The sequence below is a fragment of the Drosophila arizonae genome, chromosome 3 (genome assembly GCF_054131065.1).
Source record: "Drosophila arizonae isolate 15081-1271.41 chromosome 3, UAZ_ARI_1.0, whole genome shotgun sequence".
Taxonomy (NCBI): domain Eukaryota; kingdom Metazoa; phylum Arthropoda; class Insecta; order Diptera; family Drosophilidae; genus Drosophila; species Drosophila arizonae.
Genome location: NC_142923.1, coordinates 24,687,429 through 24,703,521, shown reverse-complemented (window position 1 = coordinate 24,703,521; position 16,093 = coordinate 24,687,429). Strand labels below are relative to the sequence as shown.

Here is a 16,093-nt window from a genome sequence, read left to right as displayed (position 1 = left end):
TGAAGCGAACTTTTTACGTACTCAGTTCAAAGCAAGCGAACCAAATCGTGAGTCGAGGCTTAACATATTTTTCGGCACTTACCCGACAGTCTCCATATTTCTGTCTGCGTATTTCTCTGTCGCTGCAGAGCATGAGATTTTCATCATACTTTCAATAGTTGTGGTCGTCCGCTTTGTGGCTGCCAAACTGAATTCCTGGAAAATATAAAGAGAGCGAATATCTTGGCAAACGGCTTGCCATATTTTATGCCTGACAAAAAACTTGCCGTCATTTTGGCTTTATGTTCTCAGCTTTTGATGACAACAAGAAGAGGACAAAAATACAAACAAAAAGGAGAAAAAATAAAACAAAAAACGTTTTCACTTTATTTTCTTTATACGCTGCTCTTTGTGCACCGATTGCTGAGCATTGAATCGTCCTCATTCCCCCTCCGGCCTCCGTCTGTGTGTAACTAATCAATGCTCATGATTTCTGCCGCCCACCACAATGGGCCAGGCGGGCGGGCGGGCGTTTGGTCGTACGGGCGGTCGGTCAGGCAGCGAAGCAGCAAATATAAACCACAGAAAAAGTTCGTTTCTCTTTAAAATGTTCGTCTTGTTCATCGTCTGTTTTGTGTGTCCTTCAGTTCCTGTGTGTGTGGGCTGATTGTGTAGCACTTTACCTTCATCAGCAGCCCCCAGCCCCCATCGCCCAGCTCCCAGCTCCCAGCCTTCAGTCAGCCTCCAGTGAGCCAGTCAGCCGTTTCAACTATCAGCGCTGAGTAAAAATCGCTGATGCAAAGAGCAGAATATGAAAAAAAAACAAGGAAAATTTTTTCACGGTTGCTGCTGCTGCTGCCGTTGCTGCTGCTGGTTCTGTTTTTGCTTCTGCTTTTGCTTTTGCTGTTGCAGCTGCCAAAAGGTTGTGTTCGTGACCTTTGCCAGGTGCTTTCGTAGTTGTCGCCGCATTTTGCGCTTGGCATTTCTTTGCCTTGCTGTTGATTTGGTTGCTCCATACCATGTACCGCCCCCTTTAAAAACGCCCACGCAGACGCACACTCACACACATACACTCATACAGTCGCCTGCTAGTTACACGCTTGCTTTAGTACGTGCCAGAGCTGAGCCACTTGCCTGCACGCACATTGAATTTATATGTAGGTATTATATATGCATGCCCAAATATACATATGTTTCTGTATTTCTGTGTACACATACATACATACACAAATACATAAATATATATATTTATATATTTTTTTTTTATATACACAATGTACTTGCCACTTGTTCAGCTGTCAGAAGCAGCTCATAAATTGCACGTTGCGTATACGCAGCGTCGCCAAGCGCTAAAAAGTATGCTAGCTTTTTTATTTTTGCCCTGGCTTTCAACTTGGCTTTCAGAAGAATTTCCGTTGCAAATTTATAACTTTTTTTCTCTGTTGGCATTGAAGTGTGAAAACGTTTAGCTCTGTTGCATTGCTGAGTTTCCAATCAAGTGCCGAGGTCTTCAAATGGACAAGTCGCTGGAGCAATCTGTCTAGAAGGTTGAATATATTAGAGAGTCCGAAATCCTCTAGGATTCAGATTTTATTAGGAGTGAAAATATTGATATAACTTTTGCTGAGCTTCATCAAAAAGTTGAGAGTATTTAAATATTTAGTTAAATATGTTTATACAGATTCTAGATTCAAGCAAAAGTTCGAAATTATTCCTAGGCAAAATATATTTGAATTTTCTACTATTGAAACGCTTCTTTAAAATTAAATTTTAAGTAGAACTACTGCTGCAGTATATATTAATAATTAAATTGAATTTATTTTCCGCCCAATAGCCGTGTACGTGTGTTCAGCTGAACCAAAAACTTGCTGTTTGTCAACTAAATTATACAGAAATTGCATAAAATATATATATGTATATACTAAATAAATATAAATATTATTTTTAATACATATGCACACAGGTGTTGCTTATATATTTACAGCTCCGTTCAGCCAAGCTCTGTTTTTTTTTCCCCTTTCTGTGGTTTCCTGCTAACCCGTTTAACCTTTACAAAACAAGTTTTTGCATACATATATTATTGACATTTAATACATGCGTGAGTTTTGGTTAACCACAATTTATTTTACCCATAGCTAAATGTGTGTGTGTGTGGGTGTGTGTGCCCTAGTGTGTGTACAGCAGGCGACCTTCGTCCATAATTAAATTACTTTTTTTCTCTTTCGTTCTTGTTTTGTGTTGAATAGCAAGTGGATAATTTATTGAGTCCACAGAAGTTTTGGCCAACCTTGTGCAATGCAAACTGTTTGCCAAAATTGCTGTTTTGCCATTTACGATTTAGCAATTGGCAATCGGACAACGGACAATTGGCATATTCTGTCGATTGTAAATCAAGTGACCAGGAACTGATGCCATCTGCGCTGCGCTTCAAGACGAATGTCACGTGCAGAGTGCCAAGCACATGCCGTACTCTGATGGACGACAATTGGATTTCAATTCAATTCGATTCGCTTCGATTCAATTCGATTCACTCAGCTGCTGACATAGGTAAGCCGCAAAATTGATTTCCTAATTGTTGTTGACGAGCTTTTGTCCTTGCTCCGACATGTTGCTTGCTTGCAATGGAAAGGATCTGCATGCACAATTCATCAATGGATGCCTGCTTCAAGTTTCGTGCCAAATTGACTTTGCATTCGAGTCCGGGCCATTGTCTGCCAGCCTACACATTGTAGTTGCTGGCCAAGCCGTACTAATACTACTCATTGCATCATCAGCAGTGCGACAACAGTATTAAATACCTTTGCCATTGTCCTGTGGGCTGCGCCGGCCTTGACTGTGGCTCTTGGCATATATTTCGGGTCTGTCTCGGTTACACTTTATGGACATCATGCGGCTGGATGCTGCCTCTGATAATTGATATTAAGCCAAAACGAGCGCAACGGGAGTCTAAGCCGGCTACAAAAATAAACAAAGAGTTATTTTCAGCCTGCGGATTTTCACAGTTGCGTGTGCGAATGCTTAATAATAATGTTTACGAGCTCTGGCGCCATCAAAACTAATGTATTTACTCACACATACAGGCAACGTGGATAGATCTGTCAACAAGAAGAAACCATGATGAGAGAACGTAATCAAGGCTATTTTGAAAGTCTATCATATACCCTAACATTGACTCACATATTTGAGCTGCTTGACTTACATTAGCTTAGATGTATTTTTTTAGAGCAGATCTCTTATATATTTAGGTCAGGCTAAACATGTTTTTCATTATCCTGAGCTTTTCAATGACCTTTTTATTAATAGGCTCTACCATAAATCTGAAAGGTTTTTATGCACTGACAGGCGCGTGTCGCTAAATTGCGAGTCAGTGTAATACTTTTGCATAGATTTGTTCTCATTTTTCATATTCTAAAAATCTGAATAGGTTAAAAAAAAAAAATCATATATAAAAAAATAATAATAATTTGCAAATAGCTGTTTACAGCCTCTCCATGACTGCGAAGAGATATATTTAGCTGATAGTCCGTTAAAAAAAGTGGGAGAGTACTCGGATTGCATCGGTTCTTCAACGATCTCTCGCGATCTCTGACTATCTTGATCTCATTCGACGATCGTCACTCATAACTGTCCCTTTAAGACGTTCGTGAAAAATACGGAAAAAACTGAGCTCAGAGCCAGAGCGAGTGAATATAATTTGCTTCGATTGATTGTAAACAGAGATTATGAACATAATTATATTCAAGCTATGAGTTTTTTATAGTTAGAACATCAAGCCAACAATTTTATATTATATTTGTATTATTATTTTTATGATAATGGAACTTAATTTCTCTAAATTTAAATTTAAACAATAAATAATTTAATGATCTGAAGTCTATGTCCATTATATAAGGGAATATTTTTTTACATAGGTGCTCGTAGTCGAAGTAAAAAAAAAAAAAAGAAGAGTCAGGCTTCATTTAAATTCAACTTTATATACAAATAATATTCCCTCTTATTCTTATTTCTATGTCATATTATTATTCATTCATATATTAAAAAATATTTAAATGTTATATTGTTTTCTTACAATTTAGTTTTAGTATTAATATTCAATTATTATAATAAAATATAATATAATATATATTCATATTCTTTTATAATAAATTGAAACGTAAAGATTAAATAATTTAAAAAATTAAAAAAAAAAAAACACAAATGTCAAGGTGTTTTATTAATTAATATAATTAATAATAATAATTTAGATCAAAATTAATTAAATTTATTTCACTCTAAGTTACTTACGCTTTTAATTTGAACCTAAAAATAAGTTTTTTTTTTTTTTTTACTCATCTTAATATTTTAGTTTGAATAAACGTTAAATCCATACAAATTTACACAGAATCGTAATTCGTAAGAATCGTTAAACCATATTCGACATAATATAGAGCAACTCAGAGTTATAGTGAACCTTTCAAGGAAAACAATCTATAGATATGTGCACATATATATAAACTAATTTTATTAATCAATCAACCAGCTGCCAGACTCGCTGTTGACCAAACTCAATTCAATTTAAGCCCTGTGCCAGCAGCTTTACCTTTCAGGCCAGCAAAATGGCAACGCGTTTGTCTTTCGAATTGTGCGTAAACAAAGTGCAGCAACAACAAAAACGACAGCAACAACAACAACAACAACAACGACAAAAGAGGCAACTGAAACAAAAAGCGCATTGGCGACTACAATGCACAGGGATTGGCATGAAAAAAGGGATTGGGCGTGTGCATGTGTGTGTGTGGGCGTGTGTGTGAGGTATGGTAATATAGAGGCCTGGCATACGCATGTCCTTGGCACGCTTCACTGGTTCACTGAGTTAAGCTTCAAAAGCATTTTGCAGCTACTGACGGCAGAGTTGGTTCCAGCCTCGCCTCTGCCACTCTTTCGTTGCCACCTGGTGGCCAGGTGAGCCACATGCACTATGTCAGGTTAACTCTAATGACGTCAATGGGCAGCGTTTGTCAAAAGCATGAAAACTTGTCCCTGCTGGCCAAACGAAATCGCGAAGGGAACGGGGCAGGCAGCTGGCGGTTTGCGTTGTGCTCCTGACACGTTGCAACATAGCATGCAACAGGCCGCCGCCGCCACCGCCACCGCCACCGCTGCCGCCGTCGCCATTGGCACCGCCCCCACTGTTCGACACGAGATGCTGCAAAAATTCAACCATGCTGAAAGTTTTCGTTGACGTTGTTGCGCTGCTGAAAGCCGCTCAAAAGTGAACAAAAAACTTTTCCCTTTTTCATAACTTTTCATTCGCAATTTTTCAGCACTTGATAAAGCCTGCAAATTGCTGTTGCTTAATGCTTGAGCGAGAGAGTTTGGTAACATTTAATAAAACTTTGCTGTCTTAGCAGAACTACTGTACAATATTTAAGAATTCAATTTTGTCTCAATAGTTTTTCTTCAATCTTCATAATCTTGGGAATAAACATTATGAGTATTTATTAAAAAAAATATAGAAAATTTATATTAAATTTATAAAATTTCTGCCATAATTACAAATAGCATTTTGTTTTTAGCAAATTTTTTAAAGGTATTTTTAGCATAATAATATATCTTATCTAAAAGAGATTGTAATGTTTAAATATTTACTACAATCAGTATTTTATATTTAGTATCTTATTTATTTATTTAATAATATAATGAATCAAATAATATATAATATATTTGCAATATCTTATCTCACAGAGACTTATTTTGTGTGTTGTTTATAATTTTAAAAAAATATAAAATTACTAATTTAAACTTTATTATCTACAATTTGATTTTGTTTGATTTTTTAAATTATTTATTTATTTATTTATTTATTTTTATTTTTTTTTTAACATTATAATGATAGTTCAGTAATTACTTTAGCCCTTTTTAGAGAAATACTATATAAATATTTTCAACCAAATAAAAATATTTAAAAAATAATAGTAAAAATTGGTTCAACATTTTTTATTATTCAATCTTGTTTGTTTTTTTTTATAAAAAAAAGTCTTATATATTTAAGTTAAAATATAAAAAGTAAAAATTTATTTAATATTGTTTAAATATTAAAATTATCAATTAAAATAATTTAAAATTTTAAGTGTCAGTGAAAATAATTTTTCTGCGTGCGCACGTGTAGCACATAAGAACTCACAGTAGGAGGTGCACTGACCTGCACTGGAAGGTCTGCAGGCGATAAGAATGTCAAATGAGCCGTGAGTAATAGAGTAGGAGAGTAAAAACTACTTACACATGTGTAACCATATGTAAGCATATGTGTGCTTGACAAGTATGATAAGGACTGGGAGTAAATTTAAGGTTCTCATGGTAGGTACTATATTTTTAAATGAAAAAATTCAGTTAAATTGTTTATCTCACTAAAGACAGTAATGTTTTCTATATCATTATTTTATTTATGCAATTTTTCCTATTGTACATTTCTTTTACGAAATATCATAAATATTAACTACAGATATGGCTAATCAGATCTAACTTTTAAATAGTAAATAATATTCAAATTTAATATTGTAAGTATATACAAGCAAAGAAAACACAGAATAATTTTATAAATTGTAAATATGTCTCTATTAGAAAAATACTCAGAGTAAAGAGACAACAAATTTGTAGATTGAAGTTCCCAAATGATACATATATACCTATGTATACATGAAACATAGAACAAAACTATACTATAATCTACAGAAAAGCTTAAGAAACAAGTTGTCTGATAAATATAATTTGTAAATCGCATCATCATGAATTGCGATAAGAAAAGAAAGATTTAGTGTATGATCATATACAGTTCGGGTCAATTGAACAGAGACAGCTTCTCTCTTTCATATGCAACTATGTAAAGAAGAAAACATTTCATTTTAATTATTAATTTTTTTGTTAATTCAAATTTATAATTCAGAAAAAAGTATTATTGCCTCAGCAACTTGGCAAAATTTGCTTTTATTTTCCTGATTTTCGTGTCACTTTTGCGCAACAACCTTCGGCTTTTAGTGCTAAAAAAAACGAGAGAAGAGAAAGAAAACTCAAATGGCCATAACGAATTTAGCGCAAACTGGAAGCCATTTGGTAAATGGGAACGTTAATTCAGTTGTCCATTCAACATTTTTTCTCAAATGGCCCAAAAAATGCGTCGCTGCGCAGCTGGCCAAGGCTTTGGCCGGTTGCCTTGTCTATGCCGGTGCGCGTGTGTGTGTTCCCCTTCATTTTTCCATTCTGTGGCCTCCATTTTAGGGTTTCCCATTGAGTGCGCAATTAAATGCGCATTTGCGCAGCAGCTTCTACCGCTGCCCTGCGCTTTTTATTTTATCATTTTTCTTTTGCACAGCTGCATTTCCGTCCCAAACGAGTTTGCTTGTTTACGCCACTTGGCCAAAGGTGGAATCTGAGCCTTTCGCTCTCTCGCTCTCCCTCTCACTCTCCATCTGTTTTTCCCTTCCTTCTCGTCTAGCCAGGGGTAGTGTCTGCCAGTGAAGCGTTTCATAAAATTTGCGTCATTTGGATTTTATTTTTAGGCTACAACGCACATCTCACTGAGCCTTCATTCACAATAAAAAACATGAACATAAATATTTCCCTTGTTTTATCATTGCCTACTTTTAGGCCGTGACGTAAAAATACGAGCATTCTGATCGGGGTTAGAATTGAAGGCTTTTCATTCAGGAAAACTGCAATTGCACGGTTCATTAAAATGAACTAGTTAGTGAACTGACCCAGTGAGCACAGTGTAAGCAAAATGGTTCAATGGGCTACTTCATATGTTTATTCAATCAATGGTGAACGTTTCCAGTTCACTACCTAGCTATTGATGTATTTTGAGAAATATGTAGATCTAGAAAGAAGTGGAAGCGATATAAAAATATTTCAAAACTTTCAGAAACAATTATATGACGACATGGGTATTTACAATAATTAACTTCAATATTTAAAATAATTAATATAATTAAATCATACTTTTTTATCTTAAACAAAAATAGATGAGCAAAAATTGAAGCTATTTAAAAATTGTCGAGATTGCTCGATCAGAAAACGCTCCGAATTCTGCAAAGAGCTGTTATCAATCATTCTACGTTTCTTCGCTATCGCATACAAGCAGCACACATATACACATACACTCACACATATACACTCTCTTCTGCTCTGCCTACTGCGCCGATTACGCGGCGTCTGCGCTCGGGCTTTACTATGGTTAATTGATTGTTGAATAAATTTTCCTCCAGAAAGACGTTCTTAATTCAATATTCAGAGCGTTATATGGCATGCAATTATATGTTTTTCCCAAAGCATAAGACTTCAGTTTATGTAATACGAATATGAGTTAAGGGGAGCACTCATCGAAAATCCGAAACACGGGAACCTCTTCAATAAAATAGATAATTTTATATATTGTGGAATTCAATTTATGTTAAAAATGGAATAAATTAGGAATTAGGAGTAGGTACCTACATAGGCGATTAGTGCTAGACGGGCTCATCTTGTAGTCATGATCAAGAAATATTTTTATATATCATAAAATATATACGTCTACCCATGCCACCTTCTAACGCATTTTCATACCATTATACTCTGGAATTCCATTTGGATGGAATGGGATTAGGACATCGAATATACATAAGCACATATGTATATAGATTATAGCACTAATAATAATGACCCGCATTTTGTATACTCTGCATTCTATACAAAATAAAATATATATAACTTCTATATAAAACGAAATCAAGTCCTTGAACTATCGGAATATCTCAGCTGAGCTGGTTGAGTGCCAAATTTATATGTGACTCTTCTACTTTCCCTTGAGCTCGCACGGGCTTGCCTTGAAATGTGCAGCAAACATATTGGAAGGCAATAATGGCTAGAATATTCGACCAGCTAAGTCCCCTGGTTTGGGTAATGGAGATGAGCGGAAGCGGGACGCCGAAGTGGAGGCTGGCAGACAGCTTGCCTTGGCAATTCGACTGCTGCAAATGATATGGCAAATGGACTTGAGAGCGTCGAGCGCTGAAGGCGTAAAGTGGGCCATGAGGGGAAGGCTAAAACGAAATTTTAGATTGAATTACCTACGCTGAGCTAGTAGCTGGCAGAGTGTGAAATTTTCAATTGCACAATGGCCACGGCAGCTGAAAGCAATTTTTGACTTGGAAAATACGAGTTAAGGAACTTGAGTGTTTAAACAGAGATAGCTAAAATTAAAATACGGGGCAATAAGAAATTAATTTTACTATATCAACTTAAGGCTAAACATATAGATATAATTTAAGTAAACAAATTTACTTTGTTAAGACTCAATTTGGCAAGAAGGTATCACAGATATAACCATCATAACAGTTTTTACTATTTATATTTTCATAATTAAAATTGCCAATTTTCATTAAGCTCTATCTAAATATAAACAATATGCTGGCTATATATATTAAGCCATTCGATTCAGAACCGCATTTATGACAAAACCCTTTAGCATCCTTTCGGTAAATTATGAATATAAATCGAACTGCCTTCATTTCGTTTTATTTCAAGTTCTTTCTTACTCCTTTGTCTATCGTTTTATGTGCCCGTTTTTATGTGCCCTTTTTCATCTCTTTATTTATCCTGAGCCACAAAACGCTGCATAAATTGGAGAGCCACGTGTATGTAAAATATTTTCCACCCCCAACAATCAGTTTCTCCCATTTTCTGCTATTTTCTCTCATTTTCGTACATTTTCCCCCATTTTCTCCCATTTTCATCTGCTACAATTTGCAGTTATTCTGAGGTCTGCGTCTGCTGGTCATAATTTGCAAAATAAACCATCATCAATATGTCTACTTTATGGGGCATGCCTAAAAGGGTAAAGTAGGAATAATAAAAAAGTTTTAGACATGGAATCAGAGCCTTTTAAATTAGTATATATCATATGTATAATTTTCAATGTGTATTAATATGAAATTAAAAATACATTACTTTTTATTGATTTCCAGCTCTATTTAAATTTTTGCATAACTCAAGAAAAAGTGTGTGGAAAAGTCTTAACTGAAAAGCAGAAAATATGTACAATCGTATCAGATAACTTTTCACTAAATATAACAAAAACAATAATAGAATATATAAAATGCAATATTAATAAAATTGTACTTTATAATTTAATCTTAAAACTAATTTATTGGCTTATGTGGTAGAATATTTAATAAAACTTGTCAAAATGAAAATAAAAGTCGTCGTTAAATATGGCAAAATAATAATATACAAAATAAATTAGTTTTTTACCTTTCTTTTTTTTTTAAATAATTTTTAATTCTCACAATCAGTAAATTAAATTAATTTAATTAATTATATTTCATTATAAATAAAACTGTACTATATTCATGAAAGTAAAAAAAAAAAATATATATATATATATATATATATATATATATATATATATATATATATATATATTTATATACATTATATTTATACATATATTTAAATGAATAAAATATTCTCAAGTATATTAAATATAAATAATTAAATATACGATGTGATAATAAAATATATTTTTAGATTATTTTATTCTTCAACATATTCATATCTCAACATATTTAATCAGTAACAAAATTAAGAAAAAAATAAATAGATATTTCAACAAATGATTTTTATTTCCTAAAATATTTTGTAGACATTTTTAACTCTAAAGCTATGAGGGAACCCCAGTTATATATTCTATATAACTCGAGCTCTAACCTTTGCATATTTCCAACCATACGAAGGTATGTGTTAGATTCATATTTTGCGCCCATCTTTGATATGAAAATATGAGGTTGTTCAATATTCTCATTAGGAAGTTAGCGCATTTAAATAAAATAAATTTATTAAAAACTTTCTTAAGACAAATTATTACTCGTTATGATGTTAATTAAATAAATAAAAACATAAGGCATAGAATTTAAAGCATAAGTTTGCTAATCAAGCCTAAAGATGCACTTTGGCCTTCTAACTTAGATTAAAAGAAGTTTTCATGCCAGTATCTATAGAAATATAATTTGTATATGAATGAGAACCAAAATGCCAATATTGATAATTAAACTAACCTCTCTCAACAGCCCTCACACATGAAATCGCTCACTGCCTGCATTTATAGGATATGTGCTCGTCCACTTGTGCCATTCGCTGTTTATTTATATAATTTCCATAGCTTGGAAAGTTTGGCCATTTATGCCCCCGAATTTGGCGCCCGGCTTGTTTGTTTGTCTGCGTTTTGTTGGTTGCCCAACACGTGCCGTGAATTGTCGGAGCCTGCGGCGCGCCCACTTCCCAATCTACCGCAAAGTTTATGGGTAAAACGACTCCAGTCCCGGGCCATGGCCAGAGCCAGAACGAGAGCCAAAACGAGAGCCAGGGCTTTAAAGCAGTTAGAATGTGCTTAAGTCAAGCGTTTTATAGGCACACTAAAATTGGCTTAACTATGTACAAATGGCAAGAGCTATGCGCTGCATATGCAGTTTGCGGCTCTCATATCCTTATGCCAATCCGATTGTTGCTTGGCAGCAACTGCAGTAGCAGCAGATTTTTGGTTGTTGTATGTCTTTGCATGTCCTGATACATCCGCTCTGACTACAGCGTCAGCAATCTTTCGCTTCCTCTTTCCCCATACGGCTTACCTTGGCCCCAGCCAAATGCCAGCTGTGGCTGCATCCTTCCATTGCCACTTTCACTGTCATTGCTGTCGTTGTTACCACTGCTACTGCTCCTGCTCCTGCTGCTCCTGCAGTCAGCTTAAATCGTTCGCTCTCTGCCCTTGTTTGCCTTGAGCTGATTGCTTCTGCGTAATCCTTTATATGCTGATATATAAATAATTCCCTTTGCATGTTTATTTTGTGTGTATAAATTATTTGGCCCAGCAATTTGTATCCTTTGCCTTCTCTGATTTATTGACGTTTCCATTATCTATCCGACTCTTTTTGGGCAGCCGCAAATTGATTTCTGTAAATTATGCCGGTCTATTTTCGTTTTCAGTAAAATTTTTTGGAAGAAACGCATTTTCCGAAAAATTTATGAGGCTGCAAAGATTATGTAAATGATCTTTGGAGAGTTTCAAACTGAATTTGTAATTGGCCAATAAATAAAATACATATGTATATATATATCGCATATCAAAAAATTTTTTATAAAATATTAATTCTGAGACTTTAATAAATCTTATATAAACTGTTATTAATTAGGAGTACAGTAGACTCCGGATATCGCGACGCTCAAGGGTCTGATTTTACGTCGTTATACCCGCAAGACTCTATAAGCAAGCGGAGGCCCTTTCATAAAAAATTTGGGGAGCAGCCAAGACATCGAATTTTCATTGCAATTTACGGACGAGTGATATAAGCAACAATTTAACCGGATTCTACAGTATATTTACATATACAGATATAGTATGTATATATATAAATTAATTTTACAAAAATATTAAATGCTATATATTATATTTTACAGATTTGAGAGCTAACCAACCTGAACTATTTATTTACTAAACTAAAAACATATTATTATATTATTATTTTATTTATTTATTTGCTTTTTGCTTAAGTTAGCTAAGTTAAAATCCATTAAGACAGACTTCTCGGAGAATTGAATGATAGAACATAACATAAGGAAATAAACAGTCTATTAAATGGAAATTCAGAAAAACAATGAACTGAATTTGTATTTGTGATTCTGAATAAGTTTTCATTGCAGAGACTTTTCAGACTTCTCATACATTACTATTAATTTTTTTGATTTTTTCTGACCAAGTTTTGTTGATGTGTGTTACGTTCTTGTGGAATGTTTGTTATATTACTGATGTTAAATTTGGTATTATATTAGGGATAATGCGCGGCTTTGTATTTAGTCAAGCCAAATACCATGAGGTATTGCGTGTTTTCTGTTCTATTTGTCGGAAGTGTCTTGATTACCAATATGTGATTAATTTTTGGATCCCTTAATTATATCTTCGTTTTCGGCAAGGAAGTTAGAAGCACCCATGCTAGCTATAAAATACGATATCAAAACACAATTATATGAACATATTATCAATATATTATGCAATCAAATATTGCCAACCATTGCCACTACCGATTCCTGGTTAATTAAATACTATATGTGCATCCCAGTAACTATAGCAACTTGGTTGGGTAATAAAATGTAGAGCGTATCGTAAACGATTTGCGTAATTGCAACAGAGGACATTTAATTTATTCTATTATTGTCAACTAATTGCTTTCTAACTGGAATTGAATATATGTATATACGCTAAATGTATATCGAATGTTTTTTCTTAGAACCCATTTCCAACTGCGCTAATGGACTTTACTGCATTCAACCTGTTTGCTAACACTTGTCATTCGTTTGACTCTGTCACTGTGTGTGCGTGTGTATGTGTGTGTCTGTGTGTGTGTGTTTGTGTGTGTTTGTCTTTGACTTTTCCACAAGCTTACATGGTCTTATCATGTATTCTGTTTCCTACATCTTGTCAACTGAATGCCCGCTCTCCGCCTGTCCGTCTGTCCGTCTGTCTCTCTGTCCGACTGTCTTGCTGTCTATATACCTAGTTCTCTAAGTTGTCCTGCTCTTATCTATGTGCTAGTTTTCACTGGGTGCCATGGCAAAAGGTCCTTGAAGCGTAATTAGTATCGATTGCTGGCAATGACTTAGGAATATTACAAATGCTAACACACACACACTCACACACACCCACACAAGCCACTCAAAGACAGACACACACACACACATAGAGAAGAAATTTACGCTTACTGTGCGTAATTGTTTTTTCTATTTTCCCACTCTCCCTCCCCCTTTCTCTACCTCTCTCTTTCACTCTCTTGAGATGTTGCATTTGGTTATGTCATCAGCCAGAGATGCAGCTATAGCTACAGATGCACACTTGGAGATACATCTGCCGTCTTTGAGTTGGCAATTTGTCGCCTAATCGTTAAATTAGGCGCTGTCGAGTGAAATGCGAACAAAGGGGGAAATGTAATTTTGGGTCGAGACCACAGCACGTCATCAAAAGTGGCTTGCATCATGGCCAGCATGCACTTAGTGCCTTTTCACTTCGCATTTCGGCCACACAAAAATTAATTTGCCCCAAACCGACACTGAAGGCACCATTTTGGACATATGGACAAACGGCTGGCATTGACACTGGGGATGGACGAGCAGTCATTTGCGTCAGCGTCAGAGTCAGCGTCAGCTATCTGTCCTGCCAGCTGACAGAAAATTCAATTTGAAAATTTTTGCTGTTGCTGTTGCTGTTGCTAGTGTATTATTGTTGTTGTTGTTGCTGTTGACCAAATGGCTGCAGCTGTTGGCAACATCAACAGCATCTACCGAGCCAAATAGCTAAACCGGACAACTTTATTTTATATTTTCGTCTCTTCAATTAACCTAATTTGAATAAAATAAAATAAAAAGAAATTAATTGAATTAAAGTAAAGCTAAAGTCGCATTCACACAATTGCGTAGTAGTTCATAGTTTAAATGAGATAAGTATATATTTAATAGTTTTAGGCAATTCTTTTTTTTTTTAGTATAGTTAGTTTTATATTATATTTTTATAGTTTTTAGCATAGTCAATATCCGATAAGTTATACGATTTATGGATCAATCACAAGGCTGATCCTCTGCTGATCTTTGCTTTGCTATGTAACTTTTCACATTATTAATATATTTAGATATATAAACTACTACTACCTAAATTTGTTACTTTGATTACTTTGCTACCTGATTATGCCCTGGCTGTCAATGTAAGCCTCAGTGTCTAAGATTGTGCATGATTTTTATTATCGTGAGGGTTTCTTAATTAGCTAAAATTATTAAACTCTTTTTTTTTTTTTTATACAAATAAACAGAAATACCTCGGCACTTTAAATTTAAATACAGTTCAAGACTACAAAAATTATAAATTACATTTTTAAAATATTGAAAAACGATTTCATGAACGAATAAAAAAAAAAAATTAAAAAAAATGGTTTGCATAAAAATTGCCCTCAGTGAAACTGCAATATATGATAATACAAAAAATTTACACCTGCAATCAAATTGAAAACTTGTTAGGCAAACAATATATATGTATGTATATATATATTATATATTGATCAAATATATATATGTATGTTTTTTTTTATATATATATATAAAAACATTTATATTCTACCTACATATTTGGCCATAAAAATAGGCACAATATTTTTATTACGGTTTTGCTTTTTCGCACTTTTACAATCAGACGATATGACCTTGTAACAAATATGCACAAATTGCAAACGCCGGCAACAACTGCAGTAGCAACAACAACAACAACGACTGCAAATAAATAAAAATTGCACACAATCCGCACGACAACGTCGTGTATCTGTATCTATAGCCGTAGCTTTTGTGCGAGGCACTAGTTTAAATGCTTACATAAAGTAGCGTGTCGAAGAGCCACACAGAGCTACAGAATTGAAGCACAAAGAAAAAACAAAACTAAAACATTTAAAATACCAAATGCGCTTTCCATTAGAACGTTGCAATATGCTCAAATAATGTGACAAATATTATAAAAAATGTATACTAAGAACTAAGACCACTATTTTATCATATAAAAATAATATAATTATACAAATAAAATTTGGCAAGCTTTCTCTCAAGCAATCAAAATTGAAGTTACTGAAATTATTTAATGAAATTATAGCAAGGTCAACTTGGATAATGTATTAAAAATTTAATTCACTTTAACTTTGATATTAATTTTGACTAAAAGAATTTTTTTTACTATTTTTTTTTTTTTTTGTATTTTCTATTTTTATTAATTTATTTCATTTATAATTGATATTTATTTATATATATATTTTTAAATTAATTAATTAATTTAGTTAAGCTAAGTAAAAAAATAAGCTTAGCTAAAAAAATAAATTAGTAAAAACATTTCTTTCAGTCAAAATTTATTTCAGGTCAAAGTTAAAGGTAATTAAATATTTAATAAATTATCAAAATTGACAAAAAACTAATATTTTATATTATTGAATGACTCAAATATATATACATCAAATTTAATAAATTTCGTAATAAATTAAAAACCTTTTTAATTTGACATTAAAATAAATTAATTATTCAGCAGCAGCTG

At 33.7% G+C, this 16,093-nt stretch overlaps 1 long non-coding RNA gene across 1 annotated transcript; it reads right to left on the bottom strand.

Annotated features, from left to right (window-relative positions):
- Positions 1-6,839: 6,839 nt before the first annotated feature.
- LOC149269937 (uncharacterized) lies at positions 6,840-15,546 on the bottom strand. Its single transcript, XR_016269130.1, has 2 exons — positions 11,046-15,546; positions 6,840-10,008 (listed from the first exon to the last, which is right to left on the bottom strand). It is a non-coding gene; the product is annotated as an uncharacterized LOC149269937 (long non-coding RNA).
- Between the last annotated feature and the right edge of the window lie 547 nt (positions 15,547-16,093).